The sequence below is a fragment of the Sminthopsis crassicaudata genome, chromosome 6 (assembly GCF_048593235.1).
Source record: "Sminthopsis crassicaudata isolate SCR6 chromosome 6, ASM4859323v1, whole genome shotgun sequence".
NCBI classification, from domain to species: Eukaryota; Metazoa; Chordata; class Mammalia; order Dasyuromorphia; family Dasyuridae; genus Sminthopsis; species Sminthopsis crassicaudata.
Window position 1 is genome coordinate 6445463 of NC_133622.1, and position 24383 is coordinate 6469845.

Consider the following 24383-nt stretch of genomic DNA (forward strand, 5'->3'; position numbering starts at 1 on the left):
CCATGTCCTTCCTCCCGGTCCCCAAAGGGACCTTGGAATGACTTCTAAAAATGGAGAGGCACCTGGTGCTCCCGCTCCTAAAGCCCCAAAGAGCTTCAAGTATCCCCTCTGTGACCTCATTGCACTTCCATGTGCTAACTTGCTCCTCTGCAGACACTGCTGCAAGGACTTCATGGATAATTCAAGCACCAGCAGCTTTTCAGCTCCAGTGAAGAAAGCTTGAGAAAGATGGTGGAGGGCAGGTTGATTCTGTCTGGAATCATCGGGAGCGCTGGAGCTGGGAAGCATCTTTAGTCCAACCTTCTCCCCTGACCCAGAGAGGGGACCCCAAGGACATCCTGCATCCACGCAGATCATTCTGCCTTCCTGCACTGCAGTCTCCTTGCAAAAGGAAGGGGAGGGAAGCCAGGATCCCCAAGGCAATTCAATTTAATAAGTGTTTTTAAAGCATCAAGTGCCAGACACTGTGAGAAGCTCTGGGAATCTCAGGGTAAAAAGGCAGGCAGGATTTGACCACCAAGAGTTTGAGTATACCAAGGGGACAATGATTCTGGCAGAAGTTTGTGAATGGAAAGAAAACCTTGCAATTTATCATCAGTCAAAGGTTCAGATACGGAAATGACTTCAAAGATCATCAAGTTCACCCCCTTCATTTTACAGGGGAGGAAACAAAGGCCCAGAAGAGTGAAAATGAATTGGGCAGGATTCCATAGGAAATATAAAGTAGCACAGTCAGAATCTGACTCCACACTTCAACAAATACTTATTGCAGACACCCAGTTTATAATTTTTGTATAATTCTCTTCATTTTCATAAGGATTCTAATGTTGGACTCTCTTCCCCTTAGCAGGACGTAAATTGAGAAATGGATGTCTGGAAATCATGCTTGCTTTTGGATTGAGGAAGTCTAATTATGATCACATTTACAGTTCTTAATGAAGATGACCCCAACCCAGCTAAACCTTGACCTACAACGATTCCTGAGAAGGATTGTCAGGTACTCAGTCGGTTATTGATTGGAGTGCTGACAAAAGTGAACAGGTCCACTACCTCGGGATCTGGTTGGCCTTCTGAACATAGACCTAGACAAGGTAGAAAGAGATTCTAGATTGTTATTCAATATATTTCTCCTTGACTTTTGCCCTAGTCAGAAATGTCTATTTCTCAATTGAAGGGCAGTCCTAAGTGTTACCTCAATAGCTTGGCAAGGTCCCAGTGAGAAGTGAGTTCTACTATAGCAATCAACTAGAGCATAGACTCCTCTTTTAAGATTTAAGAGAGTTCTGTTTTGTTTCTTCCACAAGACCTGCCCAGTGCTTGGCACGTATAGGTTCTCAGCAGATTTTTTAAAAAATGGAAATGAACTGTAGATAACTAGACAGTAAGGAACAAAGAAGAATTATGTCCTAAGCAGGAAGCAAAAATCAAATGAATATTACTATTATATGATGATTTCTGAGGATTTATGAGCAGTTATGATTTAGCAGAAAGAACATTAGATGATGACAGCAGATCTAAGATATGCTCTGAAACTAACTCAGTATCTGATTATGGAGAAATCATAACTTCTTTTAGTATGAGTTGCCTTGCCTGGAAAATGAGGATTAGAATATATTCCACAAAAGTTGTTTTTATGTTTGTTGTAAACATAAAATGGGTTGGTCAGGGTAGACCCTGCTCAACTTGACAAACTGGACTCTCAGAGGGGCACCTTGAGGATGTTGATATATCCAATGATGTTAGATGACACAGATGACTCCTATGGCTTGGGCTAACGGACCGTCCTGGCCTGTTTTAAAATTGTCTTCCCTAAAAGTAGCTAGGTGGTGCAGTGGATAGAGCAGTAGACATAGACTTAGGAAGACCTGAGTTCCAATATAGCCTCAGATACTTACTTGTGAGCTGTAAAACTCTGGGGAATTTTCTTAACCTTTAGTTATTGGATTTTCTTTAAATGTAAAGTAGATGTAAAAATAGCATCTTCTTCCCAAGGTGGTGGAGATCAGGTGTAATAACATCTATAAAGTGCTTCGCACTCTGCCTGACACATAGTAGATGCTATATCAATGTTTATTCCCATCTATTCCCCTCTCTCCTTTTCCTTATCAAAAGATCGAGCAGTTTGCCATAGGGTCAACCTGCGTTTAGGAGAAGGAAAGACCGTGCTTACATAGGCACAAGAACTAAAAGGGACCATCTTAGGGCAAAACCCCAAGAGAACTGCGTGTGAGTGTTTCTTTGTTATGGGAAGAAAAATGTCTAAGGAGGGGAAAATGCTTTGTAAGTCTGAAAGCACCATGTAAATATGAATGAATTATTACCACTTGGCATTTGTTTAAAAAATGCTCATTTAAGTATTTCTGATATATTTACACACTTTGGAGCCATATCAGGAGGCAGTGTAGCCCAGCAGATATGGTGCTGGTCTTAGCCAAGTCAGGAAGGCAATAAAATCCCGTCTCTGACATACTAGCTATGTGATCATGGGCAACCTACCTAAACTGCCAGTGTCTCATGAAGCTCCCCAAAACTTGAAGTTACACATGAGTTTCAATTCTGCATCAGTGGATTTTCCACATGGAGAATTTTTCATCTAATGAAATCACAAGCTCTAGCCTTCTATCTGTCTATTTGTCTGCTTGTTTCTCTCCACACACAATTGTAAAGCTGTAAGGTTCATTCAAGATCATTTTCTTCAAGCCCTTTCATTTTATAGCTGAAGAAACTGAGGCTTGGACAGATGACATTGGTCATGCCCACAAAGAATGATTACAATTTAGAGAACAGAACATTACAATGGTCACAGAGTAAATTGATGGAAAAGTCAAGTGCAGAAGAGATCTAATCCAAATGAATTCAATTTCTTTGAACAGAAATTTTATGTGCTTTAGTATAGCCAACAATCTGTACTAGACATGAGGGGTAGAATTAGTATCCCATGTGTTCAAATAGCTTACAAGTTAAAAAGTGTAGAGAGATAAAGCATGTCCAGCTATAGGAATGATACAAAATCAAAAACCTTTCAAACTTGGCCCTGTTCTGACTTTCCAGCCTTATTATGTCTCATTCCCCCTTCTAAACTATCAGCTCCAGAAAAACTAGCTTTCCTTCTCTTTTGTCCTTGTAACATTCCATCTTCAATGTCTGTGTCTTTAAATCGGCTTTCTCCAATAGCTGAAATGCACTTTTTCCTCAGTGTCTCCTTAGAGAAAGCCCTTCTTCCTTTAAGATGAAGCTCCAGAATAAGTTTCTATGTGAAACTTTCCTGACCCCCATAACTTCTTTTCTATCTGTCCCTGAGTACCCTCTGTTTATTCTCTATATTCAATTTAATTATACTTACACCTCACCATTTCTCTTAGAATGCAAGTTTCTTTCTTTCTTTCTTTTTTAATTATAGCTTTTTATTTACCAGATATATGCATGGGTAATTTTACAGCACTGACAATTGCCAAGTCTTTTGTTCCAATTTTCCCCCTTCTTCCCCCCATCCCTTCCCCCAGATGGCAGGTTGACCAATATATGTTAAAGTATAAATTAAATACAATATATGTATACATGTCCAAACAGTTATTTTGCTGTATAAAAAGAATCGAACTTTGAAATAGTGTACAATTAGCCAGTGAAGGAAATAAAAAAAGCAGATGGACAAAAATAGGGGTTTGGGAATTCTATATAGTGGCTCATAGTCGTCTCCCAGAGTTCTTTCTCTGGGTGTAGCTGGTTCAGTTCATTACTGCTCTATGGGAACTGATTTGGTTCATCTCATTGTTGGAGAGGGCCACGTCCATCAGAAATGATCATCATATAGTATTGTTGTTGAAGTCTACAACGATCTCCTGGTCCTGCTCATTTCACTCAGCATCAGTTCATGTAAGTCTCTCCAGGCCTTTCTGAAATCATCCTGCTGGTCACTTCTTACAGAACAGTAATATTCCATAATATTCATATACCACAATTTATTCAGCCATTCACCAGTTGATAGGCATCCACTCAGTTTCCAGTTTCTGGCCACTACAAAGAGGCTGCCACAAACATTTTGGCACATACAGGTCTCTTTCCCTTCTTTAAGATCTCTTTGGGATGTAAGCCCAGTAGTAACACTGCTGGGTCAAAGGGTATGCACAGTTTGATAACTTTTTTTTTCCAAATCATTCTCCAGAATGGCTGGATGTATTTACAAGAATGCAAGTTTCTTGAGGATTTTTCATTCTTTGCATTTGTATACTTAGAAGTCATTATAATGTTTAACACCTAGTAGTCATTTAATCAACGTTTATTTCTTTGACATTAAACTGCTCATTTGACTATTCTAAATATCAGTTTTCTGATCTGTTAAATGGGACTGATAATGCTATTATTACTTATCTCATAGAGCAGGTATAAGGAAAGAAGTTTAAAAGCTCTTGGTTCTATATTGTGCATCCCAGTAGCTTTAAGATCCAACCTTTCCTAATATTAAGCTTTTTCCTCATTGCTGTACAGTCAAGTTCATTCAGTCAAGTCTCACTCTTCATGACCTCATGGACCTTATCCCACCAATACTGTCCATGAAGTTTTCTTGTCAAAGAAACTGGAGTGGTTGGCCAACCAGGATTAAGTGACTTGGCCAGGGTCATATAGCTAGTAGGTTTCTGAATCCAGATTAGAAGTCAGATCTTCGTGACTCCAGGCCCAGCACTCCATACACTGAGTCACCTAGCTGCCTCCCTAGTATTAAAGTTTAATACCTTCTCTATAGCACTTTCCTAGTCCTAGACTTTTAAGACAGCTTGTATAAATATTGATTATTATTATAATTTTTCAGTTCTCAGTTCAAAAACTAATCCTTTGAAATTACATTTGTTCCAGGAATTATAAGGTTGGCAAGTCTGGTGAAATAAAAAACAAAACAAACTTTAATTTCATGTAGAATAATTCATGTTTACCATTAATATAGTCTAGTTTCCAGGGGCTTTTTTGGAAAGAAGCTTATTATGTACTTACATATAGAGAATAGAAATTTGATCATGCCTTAATAATTTAATGAAGTTGGATCACGAAATTTTTAATTATTTTCAGTAAATATTTACTGACTACCTACTATATAGTAGAGCCTTTGCATGTGACCTAAAGGATTCAAAGAAGAATAAAGGCAATAACCCTGCCCTTGGGGAGATTATAATCTAAGTGGTCAGACTGAGTGTGCTGTCTGGAAATGGAGAACCTCAGGAGCACTTTCTTCAAGAATCTTCCCTGATCCTAATAAATTTTATCTTATAGCATAGACTATTTTTCTAACGTCCTTAGTCCATCAGAAGGCTGGTTAGGTAGAATGAAATTGTATTGCGGAAGACCCTGAATGTCAGTTTGAAAAATCTGAGGTCTAGCCTGGGAATTGTGAGGAGCCTTTAGATTTTTTTTTCCAGAAGGGGAATGAAATAATGAAATGGATGATACTTTGAAGTCAGATGGGAACAAGAATAGCCAGGATCATTATATTTTATAACTGAGGAATGGAAGACACTCTGGAGATATTCTAGTACAGAACTCCTCATTTTCAGATGTGAAAGCTGAGGCCCACAGATGGATAAAAATGGTCTCAGATCAGAAATAAGTAACAATGCTGGAATTCAAACCCTAATCTTCTGATCTAAACTCTCTACTCTTTTCAATATTCAACTTTATCTTAACTGGAGAGAAGTTGACCAGGTAGAAGATATTCACATTATTTTTAAATATATAATAACAGCTTTTTATGTTTCAAAAAATGCAAAGATAATTTTTAACATCCACCTTCACAAAACCATGTGTTCCAAATTTTTCTCTCTTCTTATCCTCTTTTCCCCTCCTCTAAACAGCAAATAATAAAATATAGGTTGAACATGTGGAATTCTTCTAAACATATTTCCATATTCATCATGCTGTTCCTCCAAAAAAATCAAATTAAAAGGTAAAAAATGAGAAGAAAAAGACAAACAAGCAAATGACAAAAAAGGTGAAAATCCTATGTTGCAATCCATATTCAGTCCCCATAATCCTCTCTCTGAATACAGATAGCTCTCTCCATTACAAGATTATTGGAATTGGCCTAAATCACCTCATCATCACATAATGTTAATTTCTAAAATGTAGGTATTTTAGGTGACAAGCTAAATTTGTGACTCTAAAAAGGGGATATTTTTGCTATCTTTCAATTTCTGCTTTCATGATGTTGACCTGAACTTCAAAGAAAAAAAGGATATTTCATAACTTGGCCTCCATTCTCTATCATTGTTAAATTTCTATTACAACTCAGTTTTGTTAGACATGACACAAAACTTGTACTCAGAAAAGCATGGGTTTAAATTCTGCTTCAATCACTTAATAGCTACATGATCCTCAGCAAATCATTGAACATTTCTTGACTTAATTTAAAAATGTATAAAAAGAACAGTTTGGACTTAATAGCCTCTAAGATCTATGCTGGCTCTACCTATGGCCCCATGATCTTTGTGGGTCTATAAGGAAATCCAAGATTGCAAGAGATAGAATCTTTCTAATTATTTCATGTTTATGAGTTTTATTCCTTCTACATATATGAAATCTCCTTAAGGCTCAGAGAATTATTGTCTACTTATTTTGCTTTCTTTACAAAACTTGGTACAGTGGCAGGCACATAATAGTGACTCAGAAAAAATTGCTAAATTAAAATGAATAGAAATTGCTACTGCTCAGTCTCAAATTATACTGTGAAGAGGCAAATATCAAAATGAAATGGCTGATACTAGATCATTCAAAAAAATAAAGATTGATGAAACAGAATAGACTACATACTTAAAATGAAAAACATTTAATAGATACATATTTGATAATTCCCCAAATTACAAAATACTGTGGAAATGAAAATTATTCAGAAAATAGAATATTTTCTGAAAATAGAAAACAATATAGAAAAAATGAATTGGAGCTCACATTTCACAAGGAATCATAGACTTTTAGAGTCAGAAAGATTCTCAGAGATTTCTAGTACTACTTTCTGTGTAAAGTTCTCTTTATAACATCCTAAGAGTTGGTCATTAAGTTCCTGCTTGAAGACCTCTGGTAAAAAGTCTTTTTGGAAGTCACTAATTTTACTTAAAAACAAAATAAAACAACCCCCAAAGCCAAAAACAACTCCCCAAAATACTTAATTGTTAAGATGTTTTCTCTTTCATCAACTTATGTTTATTTTTCTACAACTTCCACCCCTTGCTGCTAAGTTTTCATGGAACAGCGAAAAGTCCACTGGACAGTGTCAAATGAGCTGAGTTTATTTTTGTCTATCAATTAGCTCTGAAAATCTGAAAAAAATTACTTAATTTTCTTGTACATTAACATTCTAATTTACAAAGTTGGATAAAATCTGTACACAACTGATTCCACAGCATTATTGTAAGAAAAGAGCTTTTATATATTATACATACATACATTCATACATACATACATACATACATATATATATATATATATATATAATTGTAATGACCTATATTAAATAAATATATTCATATTATATTTTATATTTTAGAAATTATAATATGGGGAACTGGAGCAACTCTCTAGGCACTAAGGGAGGCATTAGTGTTTAAAGGCTGTCTTATTCCTAGTCTTGTAAATTGTTTTAAAGTTACAATCTTTCATAAGGAAGCTTTTCTTTTGTGAAAGACTACAATTTGCTTTGTGACAAATTAGTAGAGTGCTGAGAGAATTCTCTTTCTAACTTACAAAAGGATGTTTCTCCCTTCCCAGATGGCAAAGAGAATCATACTAGAGCAATTGAAGTGCATCCCTACCACAGTGAGGCTCTGTCCATGGTGCTGGAGCAAAAAAAAAAAAAAAAAAAATCACCTAAATACATAGACTTGGAAATGCATATATTGGCTGTATACTTTGGAACATCAACTTATTATGCCCTCGGCATTTTCCATTTAAGCTTTGTTGGTTGTCTGAAAATCAGCACATATTATTATGGCTTATAATACTCACAATAACAATACTATCTTCATTTGTACAATGCTGTATAACCTTTTAAAAGTAATATACAGTATCTGTCTGCCATGTTAGAAACCTTGGGCTATCTTTGACTTTTTTCTCCCTCACCTCAAACATCCAATCACTTACCAAGATTTTTGATTACACTTCTTCAATATCCTTCACTTCTTTCATTTCCCTAATTCCCACCTCAGCTCCCCAGGCTTAGGATATCATTGCCATCTGCCTGAACTACGGTTATTAGCATTCCAACAGGTCATATGTCTACTCTCTCTCATTTCCAATTCATATTTTATAAATGCAAATATCTTCTTTATCCATAGAACTGATTATACCTTTGCTCTTCTTAAAAATCTTTAATGATTTGCTACCAACTCTTGGCTAAAATTAAAACTCCTTTGCTTATACAGAATGACCATAAAATTCCATGGTTTGACTAGGCAAAGACAATGGAATCATCATCCTGAGTAGTAAACTTCATGCCTCTCTTAACACTGCACTGCCTTTTTTCAACCTATAGCACACTGTAAATACTAGTAAGAGCCTAGATTATTTAAGATGAACTATATAGTCTAACGTCTGTTTAATTTAGTCTTTCCTCATCTTGTACTGTTGATTTTGGAAATCATTCCCTTCATTTAGTTGAAGAATTTTATTAAGTACTACAATTTTATTTTTAGTCATTTACTTCAATTTTTAGTTATATTAATAACGGATTAGTTGCTTGCTATGTGCTTAATATTGTGTCAAATGGTGAGAATACAAATATAAAAGTAGTCTCTGACTTCAAAGAGTACACATTTGTTTTGCTGTTATCATGCTTGAAAATACTCACATACTTAATACACACATGTGTATACACACACATGTATAGATGCACACCACACACACGTATATATATATAATATGCACATAAACATCATATATATATGTAGATATACACACATGCATATTTGAATGTCCCTTTTCCTAATTTTGAACACTGTTTTTCCCTTCCCACAACCTTCCTTGTGTAGGAAAAAAAAGAAATTCAAAATACTTACAATCAATAAGCATAAATGCTTTTTTTTAATTCAACAAACATTTATTTATCTACAAACAAATCTCTGGGGATATAAAGAGGAAAATTAAATAGTTTGTCTTCAAGAAGATTTTATTTTATGGGGAATGCCAGGGGGCAGGGAAGAAGATATAATTCATCTACAAATAGATATGTCAGAATGGGAAGGCAATCTGTCCCAGGTCAAAACTTAAAAGTTCTGGTGGTAGAACCATAGTTAAGGAAAACACATTCCCACATTGCCCTTGTGACTCATTCTGCATGTTGTTCCATCACTTCTCTGCATTGAGATGGCATTTCTCATCATCAGGCCTGTAAAATCATGCTTGATTATTGCATTTATCAGAGCTCTTATTTTTTAACATTATTTATTTTTATAATATTGATGTTATAGAATAAAATGTTCTTTTGATCACTTAGTATGCATTAAATTACAATATTGACTATTTTTAAAGTATGGTTCTAGGAACTGAATGACTACATTTTGTGATAATTTTATCATGTCAAATTAGACAAAGTAATCTAAGCTATCCAGATCTTTTTCAGTCCACACTGTCACCCAACATATAAACTATCCCTCTTCATTTTGTGTCAGCTATAATTGTATGAGTATATTGTTAACCTATACCTTTATTTAAACCATTGATAAAACTTTAACTTTGCAATACAGAATGTCTTCTAAATCGACCCTGATACATAATGACAATATCCAGCCATCCCACAATTTTTGAATTAACTTACCTGTACTGTTCCCTAATTCATATTATCTCAAAATCATCTCCCAAAATGATAGGAAACACTTTGCAAAATGCTTTACTAAAGCTAAGTAAACTATATCTATAAAATTATTCTGATCCACTGACTTAGTACTCTTTAAAAATGAAACTGTTCTTGATGAAGTGATTTGCTTTTTGTGACCAATGCTCCCCCCAAAAAATATTCCTCAATGATCCAAAATATTCCTGAATAATCCCTTTATAAATTATTATAGAATGATTCAGCTTGATTTATTGCTGTGGATTTCTCATTAATCTTTAAATATTGTGTTTCTGTGTTCTCCAATCTGTCTTCCATTTATCTGCCAAATTGATAACCCTAAATTACAGAACTGATAATGTCACAACATGTTGAGGAACTCCAGTGATTCTACTTTACATGATAAAATGATAAAATAATATGATAAAATACAGCTTCTGTTTGGCTTTTAAAATGTTTTGTAATTATGGTTCCAGTTCTATATTTCCAGGTTGATTGATTGAATATATTGTTCTCCCATATGCATTTGATAATTGAACCAAACTACTCTTCTTTCAGTTCTCTATAATATTTCTCCTCTAGCATCCCAGGCTTTGCTTAGAATCTTTTCCATCTTCGAAAATCTCTCTCCCTTCTGGTTATTGGAATCCTTAGCTCTCTTCAAAGATTATCTCAGAGGATTTATCCTTCAAGAGGCTGTTCCTGAACCTCCTCAGTTCTATATCCTCAGTCAACCACCATGCACTTATTTTGTATATATCCTGTATGTACTTAATTCTGAAAATGTATCCCTCTAGGATAAATTCCATTAAATCAGGGATTGTATGCTTGTGTACCTATATTTCCAATACCTGGTATAGCATCTGGAACATTGTAGCACTTACTGATTTTTAAAATTATTTTATTGCTATGAATAAAGTCCAGAATAGCTGTACTTGTATTGTAAACTCCTTGAAAGCATGACATATCTCATAAATCTTTTATCTGTTTCAGGCCTAGCATAGGATTTTATGCATAGAATATGTTTAATAAATATTCATTGAATTAAATTTAGAATTCCATGTTCTAGGTTGCTTCCTAGCTCTCAAATTCAGTGTTTGATGTGCCAAACTTTCTTCCAGTTATAGATTTTATGTCCTATATTCTTATACTCTCTTCTATATATTATTTCACATTTCATGCTCTCCATTCTCTTTCATTCTGAAGTCCTATGTTTTATGTTCCAAGCCCTTCTGGTTCCTTTAGTCTATTATTCTGTGAAAAGACTGAAGGAAGAGAAGGCAAACATTTTGCCTAGAAAGGGATGGTATCTGTGAGTAATGGGTACAAATATCAAAGAAAAATAGAAGTTATGGTCCATGATTCTTACAAGATAGATTTCAAGTTAAATCACAGTCATTTTCCATATTGAAAAACATCCTTAAAGAAGACTTTGGCCATAACTAGCCATTTGCATCTTAAGCTGGAGGACAAAAGAAAGTGTTTGTCCTCTGCAGTCTGGACCCCATCCAACTTTCCAAATTTATTCATCACCAGTTCCCTTATTTGGCTCATATGCAACCATAATTATCTTACTATGCATAATACTATATTCTAGTTTTTATTAGTACTATTTCTCCCACTTAAAATACTCATCCTCTCTTCTTTAATTCCTAGTCATTCTTGAAGGTTCAGATTATGTCCAAGAAACCTTCCCCAAGCATTCTTAATCAAAGATGAGCTCTCTTTCCTCCCATTTATTGTACATAGTGTTTATTTAGCACTTTATATGGTTCATCTTGTATTGTTATTAATTCACATGCCATTATATGTATAATACTTTACTGGTACAAAATACGTGTCATTTATATGTGTATATATATATATATACATATATACGTATATCCATAGTTATGCTAGCAAATGTTTAATTGCTATGAAAAAATATTGACAAGACACACTTTTAAATTTAATCTGCATTCTTAACATTTCTCTCATTATTTTAAAACATCTAGACAATGACCAAGACAATGAATTAATTTCTACAGCTGATTTTCAAGGTATAGATGTTCTTTCTAAAACTTAGACAACCAGCTCAAGGAACCTGTTATAAAATGGCTCCAGGATATTGCTAATTATATTTCTGGTAAAATTTGTAAATTCTTTGAGGGCAGAGACTCAACTTTCCTATAATCACTTTATGTGTCCATTGTGCTGTTGTATACAAAATATGCTATAACTATTTAATTCAAATACTTCAAGAAAAATAACTGTAGCTTAGGTTCTAACTCATCCAAGAAATCTTCCTAATTTCTTTCCAACTGGAAGTGCATTTTAAAATTTGTTCTAAAACCCTTTAGATCTCTTCTTTGCAACTATCATATTCTGTCTCTTATCATACCAAAATAAATATGTAGTCTGTTGCTCCCTTCACTGTAAGTTTTGTAAGATAGGTGAGTTGTCTTTCATTGTATCCTAAAAATAAAGCACAGAACCTTCCACATAGATGATTTAAAATATTTAATTAAATTGAATATGAAACTTTACGTTTCTTTAAAAAAAAAGGGATTAACTTTGTTTTTTAGAAGCATAATGCCTAAAACATTGAATTGGAAAGCATATTAGAAATCACTTTATCTAGCCCTCTCATTTTACAGATGGGAAAACTGAGGCTCTAAGATAAGATACTGGCAGCACATAAGTGCCAAGATCTCAGTCTAGTCTTTGACTGTTTACATAGTGTTTCTCCTTATATCAATAGTTTACAGAATGAAGGGTTCATAACATTTTCACTGGTAAATGAAATGAAATGTCCATTTATTTTACTCATTTTTTTCATTAAGCAAATATTGATTGAGGAGTATTTCATTTATATATTTTTATCTCCAGCATTAAAATGGTACCTGGAGCCCCTAATAAATGCTTGTTGATTATTTGATTGATTAGTATATACAAATCAATGTCCCCTGTAGCCTCTCAGGAGACTCCTGATCTGGACTCCTGATCTGGAAGTATTCACAGTTCAGTTCGGGGGTAAAAACAAGTCTAAAAACACTGTCAGGTGCATAGATCCTGTCTGGCCCCGTGTTATACTCCTAGTTTTTCTTTTAGTATCTGGAACTTGGATTGCCTCAGGTCCTGATGGCATTGTATTTTCAAAGAGCATTGTGACCTCTCTATAGTTTCAGTAGACAAAGAAAGCTTCCTGGAAAATCATAGTCCTTACTACTAAAAAGACCTTGTGCTTAAATGTTTGGAGCCTGTTTCCCAGCCTATTCTGCTACTTTTGAAAGCAAAATTATTGCTCTCCTTATATTATTTAGAACATAAGCCTCCTCTACAGAAAACGATTGAGAAATGAAAAGAAAAAAATTCTTCATTTACTGAGAAGCAACATCTGACCATAGCATCGCAGAAATATTAGACTCTGAGAATCCAAGAACCAAAGAATTTTAGAGCTGGGAGAAATAATAGAGAGGATTTAGTGTATAACTTTAAAGTTTACTTCTCCCATACCCATCAATTCACTTTAATAAGGTAATCCACAAACATTTATAAGTTGACAGACACGGCTTTAGGTGTGGTCTTGCGAGTTCTCATCTTTGTTAACTTCTCTATTCACATATCTACCACCTTAATTCAGGTTCATATTACTTCTCTCCGACATTATTTCAGCAGTTCCTAATCTGTTTCTCTACTTCAAACATCTTACCACTTCAGTCAATCCTATACGTATTGCCAAAGTAATTTTCCTTAAGCACAGATCTATCCAGGTATTTCCCCTACTTAATATTCTCTAGTTGCTGCCTATTATTTCTAAAATAAGATGTACTCCTACTTCCTTCCTTAAGAAATCATTCTCTGCATTTTAGACATAGCTCATGTCCCATCTTCAACATGAAGTTTTTCTCAATCCCCCCATTTTCATTGTCCTTTCTCTCAAATTTTGTTTGTATTTAATGATTCTATTTTCATTTATTCTCTTTATATATGCCCTTGTTGTCTTTCCCATTAGAATGTAAGCTACTTAAAAGAAAAGATAGTTTCATTCTTTGTATTTGTCTATCCAGCATCTAATGTAATACTTGACATATACTACACATTTCATAACTTATTATTGATTGAGTTAGTGATTACAGGGGATACAATGACAAAAATGAAAGCATCCTTGCACCCCAAACCCTTGCATCAGCCCCATTTTTTGCTTTTCTTGCTGTACTGTGATCAGAAGAGCAATTGCTTTTTTCACTCCACCATTGTCCTCAACCACACAAACATACATATCGAATACTGGAGACTTTCAGCTCATTTTCCTTGGCTTTTGATCTAGAAGAAGTTATGTATCTGCTCTGAAACAGTAACAGTAGTTATGAGATTTACATTGATGTAATGCTTTCTGAGTTATAGGATTTGGAGCTGAAAGACAGTTTAGCAATCATTTCACAGATAAAGAAATTGAGGACCATAGAAGTTGACTCTATCCTAGTAGACAATCCCAATCTAGTGCCTTTCCCATTGTGCCAGGATGTCACCTTGATAGAATCTTGTCATAACGACAATCCTGTAAGGTAGGTAGTATATACCATTTTTTCCTTATTTTATATTTAAGGAAACCAAAGTTCAGAGAGATTAATTGACTTTCTTTGGTCACAGAACAAATAACTCCTTTACCATACCATGATATTGAGAAATCTCTCATTTTAAGAATATATTTTTACTAAAAGAATTAACTGCTAGTTACTATGGTGAAATCATCACCATTACCACCATCATCATCATCACCATCATCATCATCATCCATGTAGTTAGCATTTATATAGCACTTGAAAGTTAGAAAAGTTCTTTCTAAATATTTCATTTTATACTTCCAAAAACCATGTAAAGTAGCCGCAATTATTATCATTTTCCAGATGAAAAAACTGAAGCAGAGATTGACTTGTCCAATTCCTCAGTAAACATCTCATGCTACTTTTTGAATGAATATGATAAACATTGTAATCACCCTGAAAAATCTGTAACTATGGTAATAGCAATTTTTGGCTCAGTGAATATACACACACATTTATTCATGTGTGTATGTCTTTATATATGTATGTATAAATTCATTTATTAATGGAATGAAAATGCTCATTAACTCAAGTTGGTCAAGGACATACTGTGTAAAATACATTATTTATGCTTATAGTGAGGCATAATGCTGATTAAAATTAGAAAGATTTTCTGTAAAAGGAATATTCCATTTTTGGTGTCCTAGAATCTTTTTCACTTGGTTAAATGTCTTGATCTTTATTCAAGGTGCTCCTTCTTCATAACAGAGATAAAATATCTTGTTTATGGGAATAATATATCCTGCTAATAGAATCATCCAGTCTTCTAACTGGAAGGCCCCATAAGATAATTTAATTCAAATTCCCATTCAATGCTAAGATCCATAGGACCTTCAACAAGTGGTCATTTGTCTTCCTCTTGAATTCCTCCATCGATAAGAAGCTCACCACCTACAAAAACTGCTCTTTTTCTTCTCAGATAAATAAATAGTTAGGAAGTACTTTTTTTTTTTTTTTTAATAATAAGCTGAAGTTTGCCTTTGCATTAGTTTTGCCCCCTAGGCTAAGCTAATATGTACTCTATCTTCCACATGACAATCTTGCATATATTTGAAGAATACTATCCTATCCTCTTAGTTTTTTCCAGGCAAAATAAATCTAATTCTACTTGAACGTGTGTGCGCTCCATTCTCAACGTTCTGTCTCTAGGAGGTCTCTAACTTTATGGCTGACTAGAACCTCAAACTGAACGTGTCATGGCTTCCCCTCCAACCCCTTCTCTGCTCCCAGTGGAAGCACCAGTAACCTCCCTGTTTTTGAATCTTTGAGTCAGCTTTGTCTTTTCTCTACCCTTCACTCCCCTTCCAAAAGCAATCACCATCCAAGTCCTGTTAATGTTAATTCCACAGAAGCAAAAAGGAAAATAGCTGTCAGCTCTTCCCCATCAGTGTGACAACATCTGACATTGCACCAAAAGCTTATCTGGACTCCATCCCTGAGCTCCAGTGCCTCAAGGCCGACACTGTTCTCACAGCTGATCCAGACTCTCTCCACACAAAATTATCTTCCTAAAGTACTTCTCTGACCATAGCACTCAGTTGTTCACTTTCAGTGTCTGTTTATCATCTTCAATTTAAAATACAAATTCATCTTGTATTTTACAGTCTGTTTCTTTCTACTTTCCGAGCTTTATTTCATACTGTGTCTTATCTTAATTAATTCCAACCAAACTAAACTTGTCCCTAAACTTGCTGTGTCATTTTCCACTCTGGGTGTTTGTTCATAATGTTTTCAGGCTTGAAATGCACTCATTCCACATCTGAAAATCCTTTTCTTCCTTCAGAACTGAGCTCTGATGTCTCTTCACAAAGCCTTCCATGATTGTTCCTCACTCTCAATAAAATTGAGATATTCCTAAAGTGAAGACCTGGATCTTTTCCTTATATTGTTTTTTTTAGTGTTTGAATTCTATCTCTCATCCTTTAGAAGAATTCAAACTGATTGAATTCAGGGACTTTGCCATTTAAAGATATCTGTGTATCCTTAAAACCTAATATATTGTTTTTCACTTAATAAATATTTATTGAATGAATTTCTCATATAGCATTATTCCATGCCCATTCCCATCCTATGGTCCTCCCTTACCCTATTCTTATTCTTTAACCTAACACTAGCTTTTCCTGGATAATTTTTTTTCTTTTGAGATTTCACTGTGTATTCCTCATTACTTTCTGCCTGAAGCTTCTTTGCATGAAATTTTCACCTCTCTGAGATTAAACTACCAGCAATCCATTTATACCCATCTGTTGGTACTTTACAAAACTGCTCCTGCTGTAGAGCTATCATGTGGATTTTTTTCCTTTCTAAAACCCTCCCCAGGCATGTTCAGTCTGCTGCTGGAACACAGCCTGCTTTCCTTGCAGCCAGTACCCAGACCTAGCACATCATCTGCTACAATATCCAGACATCTAACTGTCCTGGCCCATTCATCTCTTTGGAGATCATGTCATGAGAGGAGATTTCATAGGCCTTATCCATAGCCTACAGTCTGTGATGTTCAATGGTCCCAGAGGACATCAGCAGAAATGTTCATCTCAATGGTCATAGTGCTGTTACTTACTATATGGACTCAAGAAGTTAGAAACTAAGGACAGCAGGTCTTAGTTGCAAGGAGGTGGGTGATATGCCTTGCTCGATGGAGATTTTTAAAAGAGAAAAAGTCTTTTCTTAAGGATTTATGACCTAATCAGGAAGACAAGACACACGTAGATCATACCTTTCTATATGTGTGAGTATATATACATATATATGTGTATATATATATATATATACATACACATACAAACACATACACACATATATATGTATATATACACATATCTATATCTATATCTATATATCTATATCCATACATATATACATACACACACATGCCATGGATACTAGAGAAAATTTGACCAACCAACAAATATTTATGGAGCATCATTGTACTATTGACTTTAGAGCCTAAAAAATGATCCTAGTCATTAAGGTATTTAAAATGTAGCTGGACCAACTGGACATATATTTAAATAGAAGATCAAACAATAAATCAATAAGAATTTATTATGTACTTAGTATATTCCATTTACTTTATTACTTGGTGGAAATACAAAAATACAAACATTTTGTCTGCATGGAACCTCTTCTTTAATATAAATCTCAACCTGACAATGATTTGAATGTGTTTTAGGGAGTTGACTGAGGAAATGAAGATGAAGTGATTTATTTGGGGTCATAAAACTAGTAAATATCAGAGGCTGGATTTGAATTGAGTTCATCTTGACTTCAATCCCAGAACTCACTTTACTAGATAAGTAGGCAGTTTTTGTCTGTTTCCATTTCTCTAATCCCTATTCTGTTTTGTTTCTGACCCTTGCTATGGTTAATCAATGTTACCTATGAGTTCTCTTTAATAACGAATCATGCTTCCACCTCAGATCTTTTTGCCTACAACTCTAGTGTGCTATTTTACCTAGTTGTCTAGATGAAAAGAGGGAGGAGTAGAAAAGAATGTCCTGTGAACAGAGGTTGAAAGAACTGGAATATTTAACTTCAAGAAGAGAAAACTTAAGGAATGCAGAATCATTGCATTTAAATATTTAAAAGCAACTTTGTGCAAAAGGAATTAGATTTATTCTCTTGCTTGAGAGGAAGGAATTAACACTAATTCATAGAAGTTAAACTTGCCATATTTCATCTTGATATAAGGCAGATACATTTAAGTTATCCAGTAATGAAGTTGGCCAACTCATAAATGAGTTTCTTTTCATTGGAGGTTTTCAAATTAAAGTTGGATGATTGTATGGTTGTATATTGAAGTGTGTTACTTTATAATGGACACAGTTTACAGGAAAACATATACTCATGGGCAAGTTATTCTGACAAATAGAACACATGAAATGATGATTCTTGTTCCTTTGCTTTTGGTACGGATAAAAAAAGGTTCATTGACCCTGAGAATTCAGAGAACTGATCCAAGATACAAAAAAGATAAGCTAAATCTTTTGAATTGTATTAGGAGAGAAAAATCAAAACAAAGAGGAAAAACTATGAAAGAGGGAAAAAAAAAACAGAAAAAAGAAGTGAACATAGCATGGGTTGAGTTACATTCAATCTCCATAGTTCTCTTTCTAGATGTAGATGGCATTTTCTATTCAAAGTTTATTGGGATTGCCTTGGATCATTAAAGGATTGAGAAAAAATAAACCTTTCATAGTTGATCATTGCATATTCTTGCTGTTACTTTGTAAAATGTAGTTCTGGTTCTGCTTGTTTTGCTCAGCATCAGTTCATGTAAAACTTTCCAAGCCTTTCTAAAATTAGCTTTATCAATTCTAATATAATTTCTAACCTAATCTAATATATTCTAATCTAATCATTTCTAATCTGATCTAAAATCAGTTCATCATTTTTTGTAGTGTAATAATATTCCATTATCTTCACATGCCCCAACTTGTTCAGCCATTCTCCCATTGATGGGCATCTATTCATTTTCCAATTCTTTGCTACCACAAAAAGGGCCAATACAAACATTTTTGCACATGTGGGTCTTTTTCTTCCTTTATGATCTCTTTGGGATACAGGCTCAGTGGAGATTCTGCTGGGTCAAAGGGTATGCAGAGTTTGATAGTGCTTTGGGCATAGTTCCAGATTGCTCTCCAGAATGGAATGGTTGGCTCATTTTGCAACTCCACCAACAATGCATTAGTCTTCCAGTTTTTCCACATCCCCTCCAACATTTATCATTATCCTTTCCTGTCATCTTAGCCAATCTGAGAGATGTGAGGTAGTACCTCAGACTTGTTTTAACTTGCATTTCTCTGCTCAAAAATGATTTAGAACATTTTTCATATAACTATAAATGACTAATTTCTATATTTGAAAACTATCTGTTCATGTTCTTTAACCATTTATTAACTGGGGAAAGACTTGTATTCTTAAATATTTGATACATTTTAAAAATATATTTTAGAAATGAGACCTTTACTAGAAACATTGACTGTAAAAATTTCTTCCCAGCTTTGTACTTCCTTTTTAATCTTGTTTCTGTTGGTTTTGTTTATGCAAATCCTTTTTAATTTAATATACTCAAAGTTGTCCATTTTGCCTTTCATAATGTTCTCTAGTTCATCTTTGGTTATAAATTCCTCTCTTCTCCAAAGATCTGATAGATAAATTATCCCTTGTATAATTTGTTTATGGCATCCCTTTTTATACCCAAATCTTGTACTCATTTTGGCATTATTTTGGTATGGAACCTGAGATATAGGTCTATGCCAAGTTTCTGACATATTGTTTTTTAATTTCTCAATGATTTTTGTAAAATAGTGACTTCTTATCCCCAAAGGTGGAGTTTGGGCATTTATCAAATATTATATTACTATCAGTATTGATTATTGTGTCATATGTATTTAACCTATTCCGCTGATTCACCCCTCAATTTCTTAGCCAGTTACAAAAATGGTTTTAATGACTACTGCTTTAAAATATAGTTTTAAGTCTGGTATTGTTAATCTACCATTCTTTGTATTTTTTCATTAATTCCCTTGATATTTTTGACCTTTTATTCTTTTAGGTGAATTGTTATTATTTTTTCTAGCTCTATAAAATAATTTTTGGGCAGTTTGATTGGTATAGCACTGAATAAGTAGACCAATTTAGGCAGAATTGTCATTTTTATTATTTTAGCTTGGCCTACCCATGAACAATTGATATTTTCCCAATTGCTTAGATCTGACTTTGTGTGAGAACTTTTTTGGAATTGTGTTCATATAGTTCCTGGATTTTTTCTTGGCAGATAGAACACCCAAATATTTTATTTTGTCCACAGTTATTTAAAATGTATTTTCTCTTCCTATCTCTTGTTGCTTGACATTGTCAATAATATATAGAAAAGCTGATGATTTGTGGAGGTTTATTTTATATCCTGCAACTTTGCTAAAGCAGTTACTTATTTCGAGTAGATTTTGGATGATTTTTTAGAACTTCTCATTGTAGAATATGATCTTCTTAAGGGGGGGTCAAACTATATTTTTACGTTTTTGTATCATCCATTTTGAGATTACTATTCTTTCTATTTATACTAATATAGACATTACATATATTGTTTGGCTTAGCTTCATTTTGTATTAGTTCATGTAAACCTTTAATGTTTCTCTATATTCATCATAGTCATTATTTCTTACAAAATAGTAATATTCAATTATATCTGTTTACCTTAATTTGATTAGCTATTTCCCTAATTGAAGATAATCTACTTATTTGCAGATTTTTTTTTTTGCTATCAAAAAAGTAAGGTTATAAATATTTTGATATATGAAACCTTTATTTCACCAACTTTCTTGAAGGCTTATGTCAAATAATCCACTTTCTTGTCAAAGAATGGCAAAATATTGATCATTTTATTTGTTATTTCAAAAGATTTTCCATATATTTATACCAATTCACAGCTTCCGCAACAATGAATCAGTGTGCCACTCTTTACAAAACCTCTCTAGCATTGATTATCCCATTTTTTTTTGGTTATATTTGCCAAGTTCCTGGATGTGACCTGAAACCTCAGGACTATTTTGATTTGCATATTTCTTGATATTTGTGATTTGAAGTATTCTTTCATATAGCTATTACTAATTTGTAATTCTTTTGTATTATTGTTTTCCTCAACCACATATCTCTTAGGAAATGTCTTTTGGACTTAAAATTTCTGTCAGTTGTCAGTTTATTATGTATATCAAAATGTTATATGAGAAATTTGATGCAAATATTTTCTTATTATACTACATCTCTGAGTATCCCAGATACATTTTTATTATTTATACAAAATTCTTTAAATTTAATGTAATCAAAACCATCCATTTTGTTTGTAATTGTCTCTATCTTTTGTTTGATTAAGAATACATAAATTACTTGTAACTATGAAAGATATATATTTGCTTCTCTTCTAATTTTTTATGATATGACCTCTTATATTTAGGTCACATATATTATAAATATCATAGTGTCAGTCTAAATCCAATTTTGCTCACATTTTTTCCAGCTTTCTCAGCTTGTTTTTTCATAAATAAGGAGTCATTTCCTAAGTAATCTATTTTCAGGGGTTTATTAAACATGGATTGTTGGATAATTTGCTTTTCCATTATGATTTCTTAGCTTGTTTTTTATTTTTAAAAGATTTTTCATTTTCAAAATATATGCATAGATAGTTTCAGCTTGTTCTTTTGGTTTTCTTCCATTTTTTTCATAAATTAAATAAAGAATTATTTCCTAAGTAATCTATGTTCAAGGGTTTATTAAACATGAGTTACTGATAACTTGATTTTCTCTTATGCGATAAGATTTCTAGCTAAAAATTTTTTTCTATATTTGTCATAATCATTATTTCTTACAGAATAGTAATATTCTATTAGATTTGTGTACTTTAATTTGGTTAGCTATTTCCCTAATTGAAGATAATCTATTTTAGTTGTTAAAAAATTAGGGAGACCTTTGAATATGTTCTTGGCAACCAGCAGAAAAGTAAAAATTGAAACATTATGAAATGGGAGCTATGGAAAAGTTTAGAGAACTCCTGACGTCCAAATCTTTCTTAAGGCCTATGTAGTCTTAAATCTTTGAAAAAATAAAACAACAAAACAAAGTCAGGAGGCTTAAATGATCATCTTGTGTGTGGCAGATGGAGTTGTAGGTCTTGAAAAGAGAGTGGAAAGTTTCTAACAATTATCAGGGACAATGAGATAGAATGGAATGGCAAGGATGGAAAAAAAGATTTGTCATTATTGCCACTAATATTTCCCAGGAGGCTATAAACTAATAGTTGATTATGAGATCCACAAGAAAAATAGTTTTGAAGTTTCTTGATGTCATTTTAAAAGGTACAAAACATTTTCCTCATCAAATTACTTCAAGGCAGGCAGAACTGATACTATGCCAATTTTGCAAATAAGGAAACTAAGACCCAATCTGAAAAGCACTAGAACCAAATTATATGGTAATTAAAATATTTTCTTTGGATCTAATTAGTCTACAATATGGTCTGAAGGCTGATTTACATTCAGGAAATGACATAATAGATGAATATGTCACAGAGTAAGTTGATACCCTGATGGAATAAGAGTGGACACTCATGGTGGAAAACATTGGAGTAAAATTAATTGAGCGAGGGTAAGGGATAGGATTAAGAAGAGAGATTTTGCCATCTGAGTTTATTATAGATCATTCAACAAAAGGAGAAAATAGATGAGGAGTTTGGGAATCAGGTAACTCCCAGAAAGGAGTAATGGTAGAGTAAGAAGAGGATATTTCAATTAGGCATTTACCGTTAACTGTCCACCCTTCCAACATGCATGGTTGGTAATAATTTCTTGATTTGATTCATTGGCAAATTCATCTCTTTTGAGAATAGTAAAATAAAATTCTCTTCTAGAACTGATTCTCACAAACAAGAAAGAATTGTTTCCTGGGAAGAAGACAATGGGAATTTTTAAGGGATATAACCATTTTTCTCAAGTTTATCTAGGGGAAATGAGGAAAGCTGGATATGACCTCATATAGACCCGAGCTCTGGAAAAAACCAATTTTTAAAATTCCAATGAAGGCTATTTGACCCAGAGATGAGAAGACTTAGAAGGGAAAGCATAGCAATCTTTAATATTTGAATGACTTTCATATCAAAAAAGGATGAGTCATTATATGTAATTCCATAGGAAAGAAGCAAAAATGAGTTAAAATGACAAAAAAGCAAATCTAGATTTGATAGAAGGTTTGGGAGACTTCCTAATAATTAGAGTTTCCCAAAATTGGAGAAGACTTCTCTAAAGGTAGTGAGTTCCTCCTCATTGGAGTTCTCCAAGAAGATTTTGCATGGACACTTGCCATGAATGTAATAGTGGGATTTTTCCTCTATGTGGGTTACAGGAGGAAGTCACTGTTGTCCCTTATAATTCTACAAATTTGTGATTCCATGAACCAGAATTCTAAGAACTTTTCTCCTTGTACTGAGGGATTGTTGATCCACTTATTAACAAAAAGACTTTGATAGGGAAGGAATTGATGAAGCAATTGGATTGGGATGGGAATGTGACTGATCTCTTTTGGACTCAGTTTCATCTATAAGATTATGGATTTGGACTCAATAACCTCTGAACTAAATATATGATCCTATAACTTTTTTTTTTTTGCTTTTTGCTACCTGCCTAATTTGAGGTGGATCACTTAACTTCTTTGATCCTCAGTTTCTCCATATGTCATTTGAAGGCGTGGGACTCATCTGTGAGATCATAGATTAAGAACTAGAAGGATCCTCAATGGTCATCTACTTATTCATTTATCACTTGATGAAAGTAGATCCCAAAGAGGTTAAATACTTGCCAATCACACAGCCAATGACCAGCAGAGCCAAGATTCAACCCCCTTCCTGTGATTCCAAAGTTTTAGGGATCCCACTGCCATAGGTCTTTTTATGTGCACAGTCATTATTGGTGATGTTTACCTTTGCAACAAAGTCATCTCCAGTAGGCTTTAGTTTAGATAAATACATAAAAAATCCTTATTTCCTGGGAAGTTAATCATTTCATTTGTCTATCACACAATGCAAGCCAAGTAGTATTATTACAAACTCCATGGGGGTAGCCAAATTTGGGGCATAGTGGGTTTTGATTGAATGTATTGCTTGAAACACAATACTGGTCTTAAGGTCCTGGGAGATGAATTTAAGCTTATGGATAGTTTCATAGCTATTTAAAGTGACAAGTGGTCTAAAAGATATTGTGCTCATTGCTGATGAATATTTCCTCATCTAAGCTCCCAGGTAATTGTTTTTTAGGGATATATGTGCATTTGGTTTTAGTAGTTTGCTTGCTTTGATGGCTTCAGAAATTTGGGGTTTTGTGGGAGAGGGTTTCAGAAGTTGAGGGATCTTGGTTGATTAGAGAAATTCTCCCTGATGATTGAACAAAACAAATGTGAAGAATTAAATTCTTACCCACAACATGTAGCTAACTGTTCTTCCA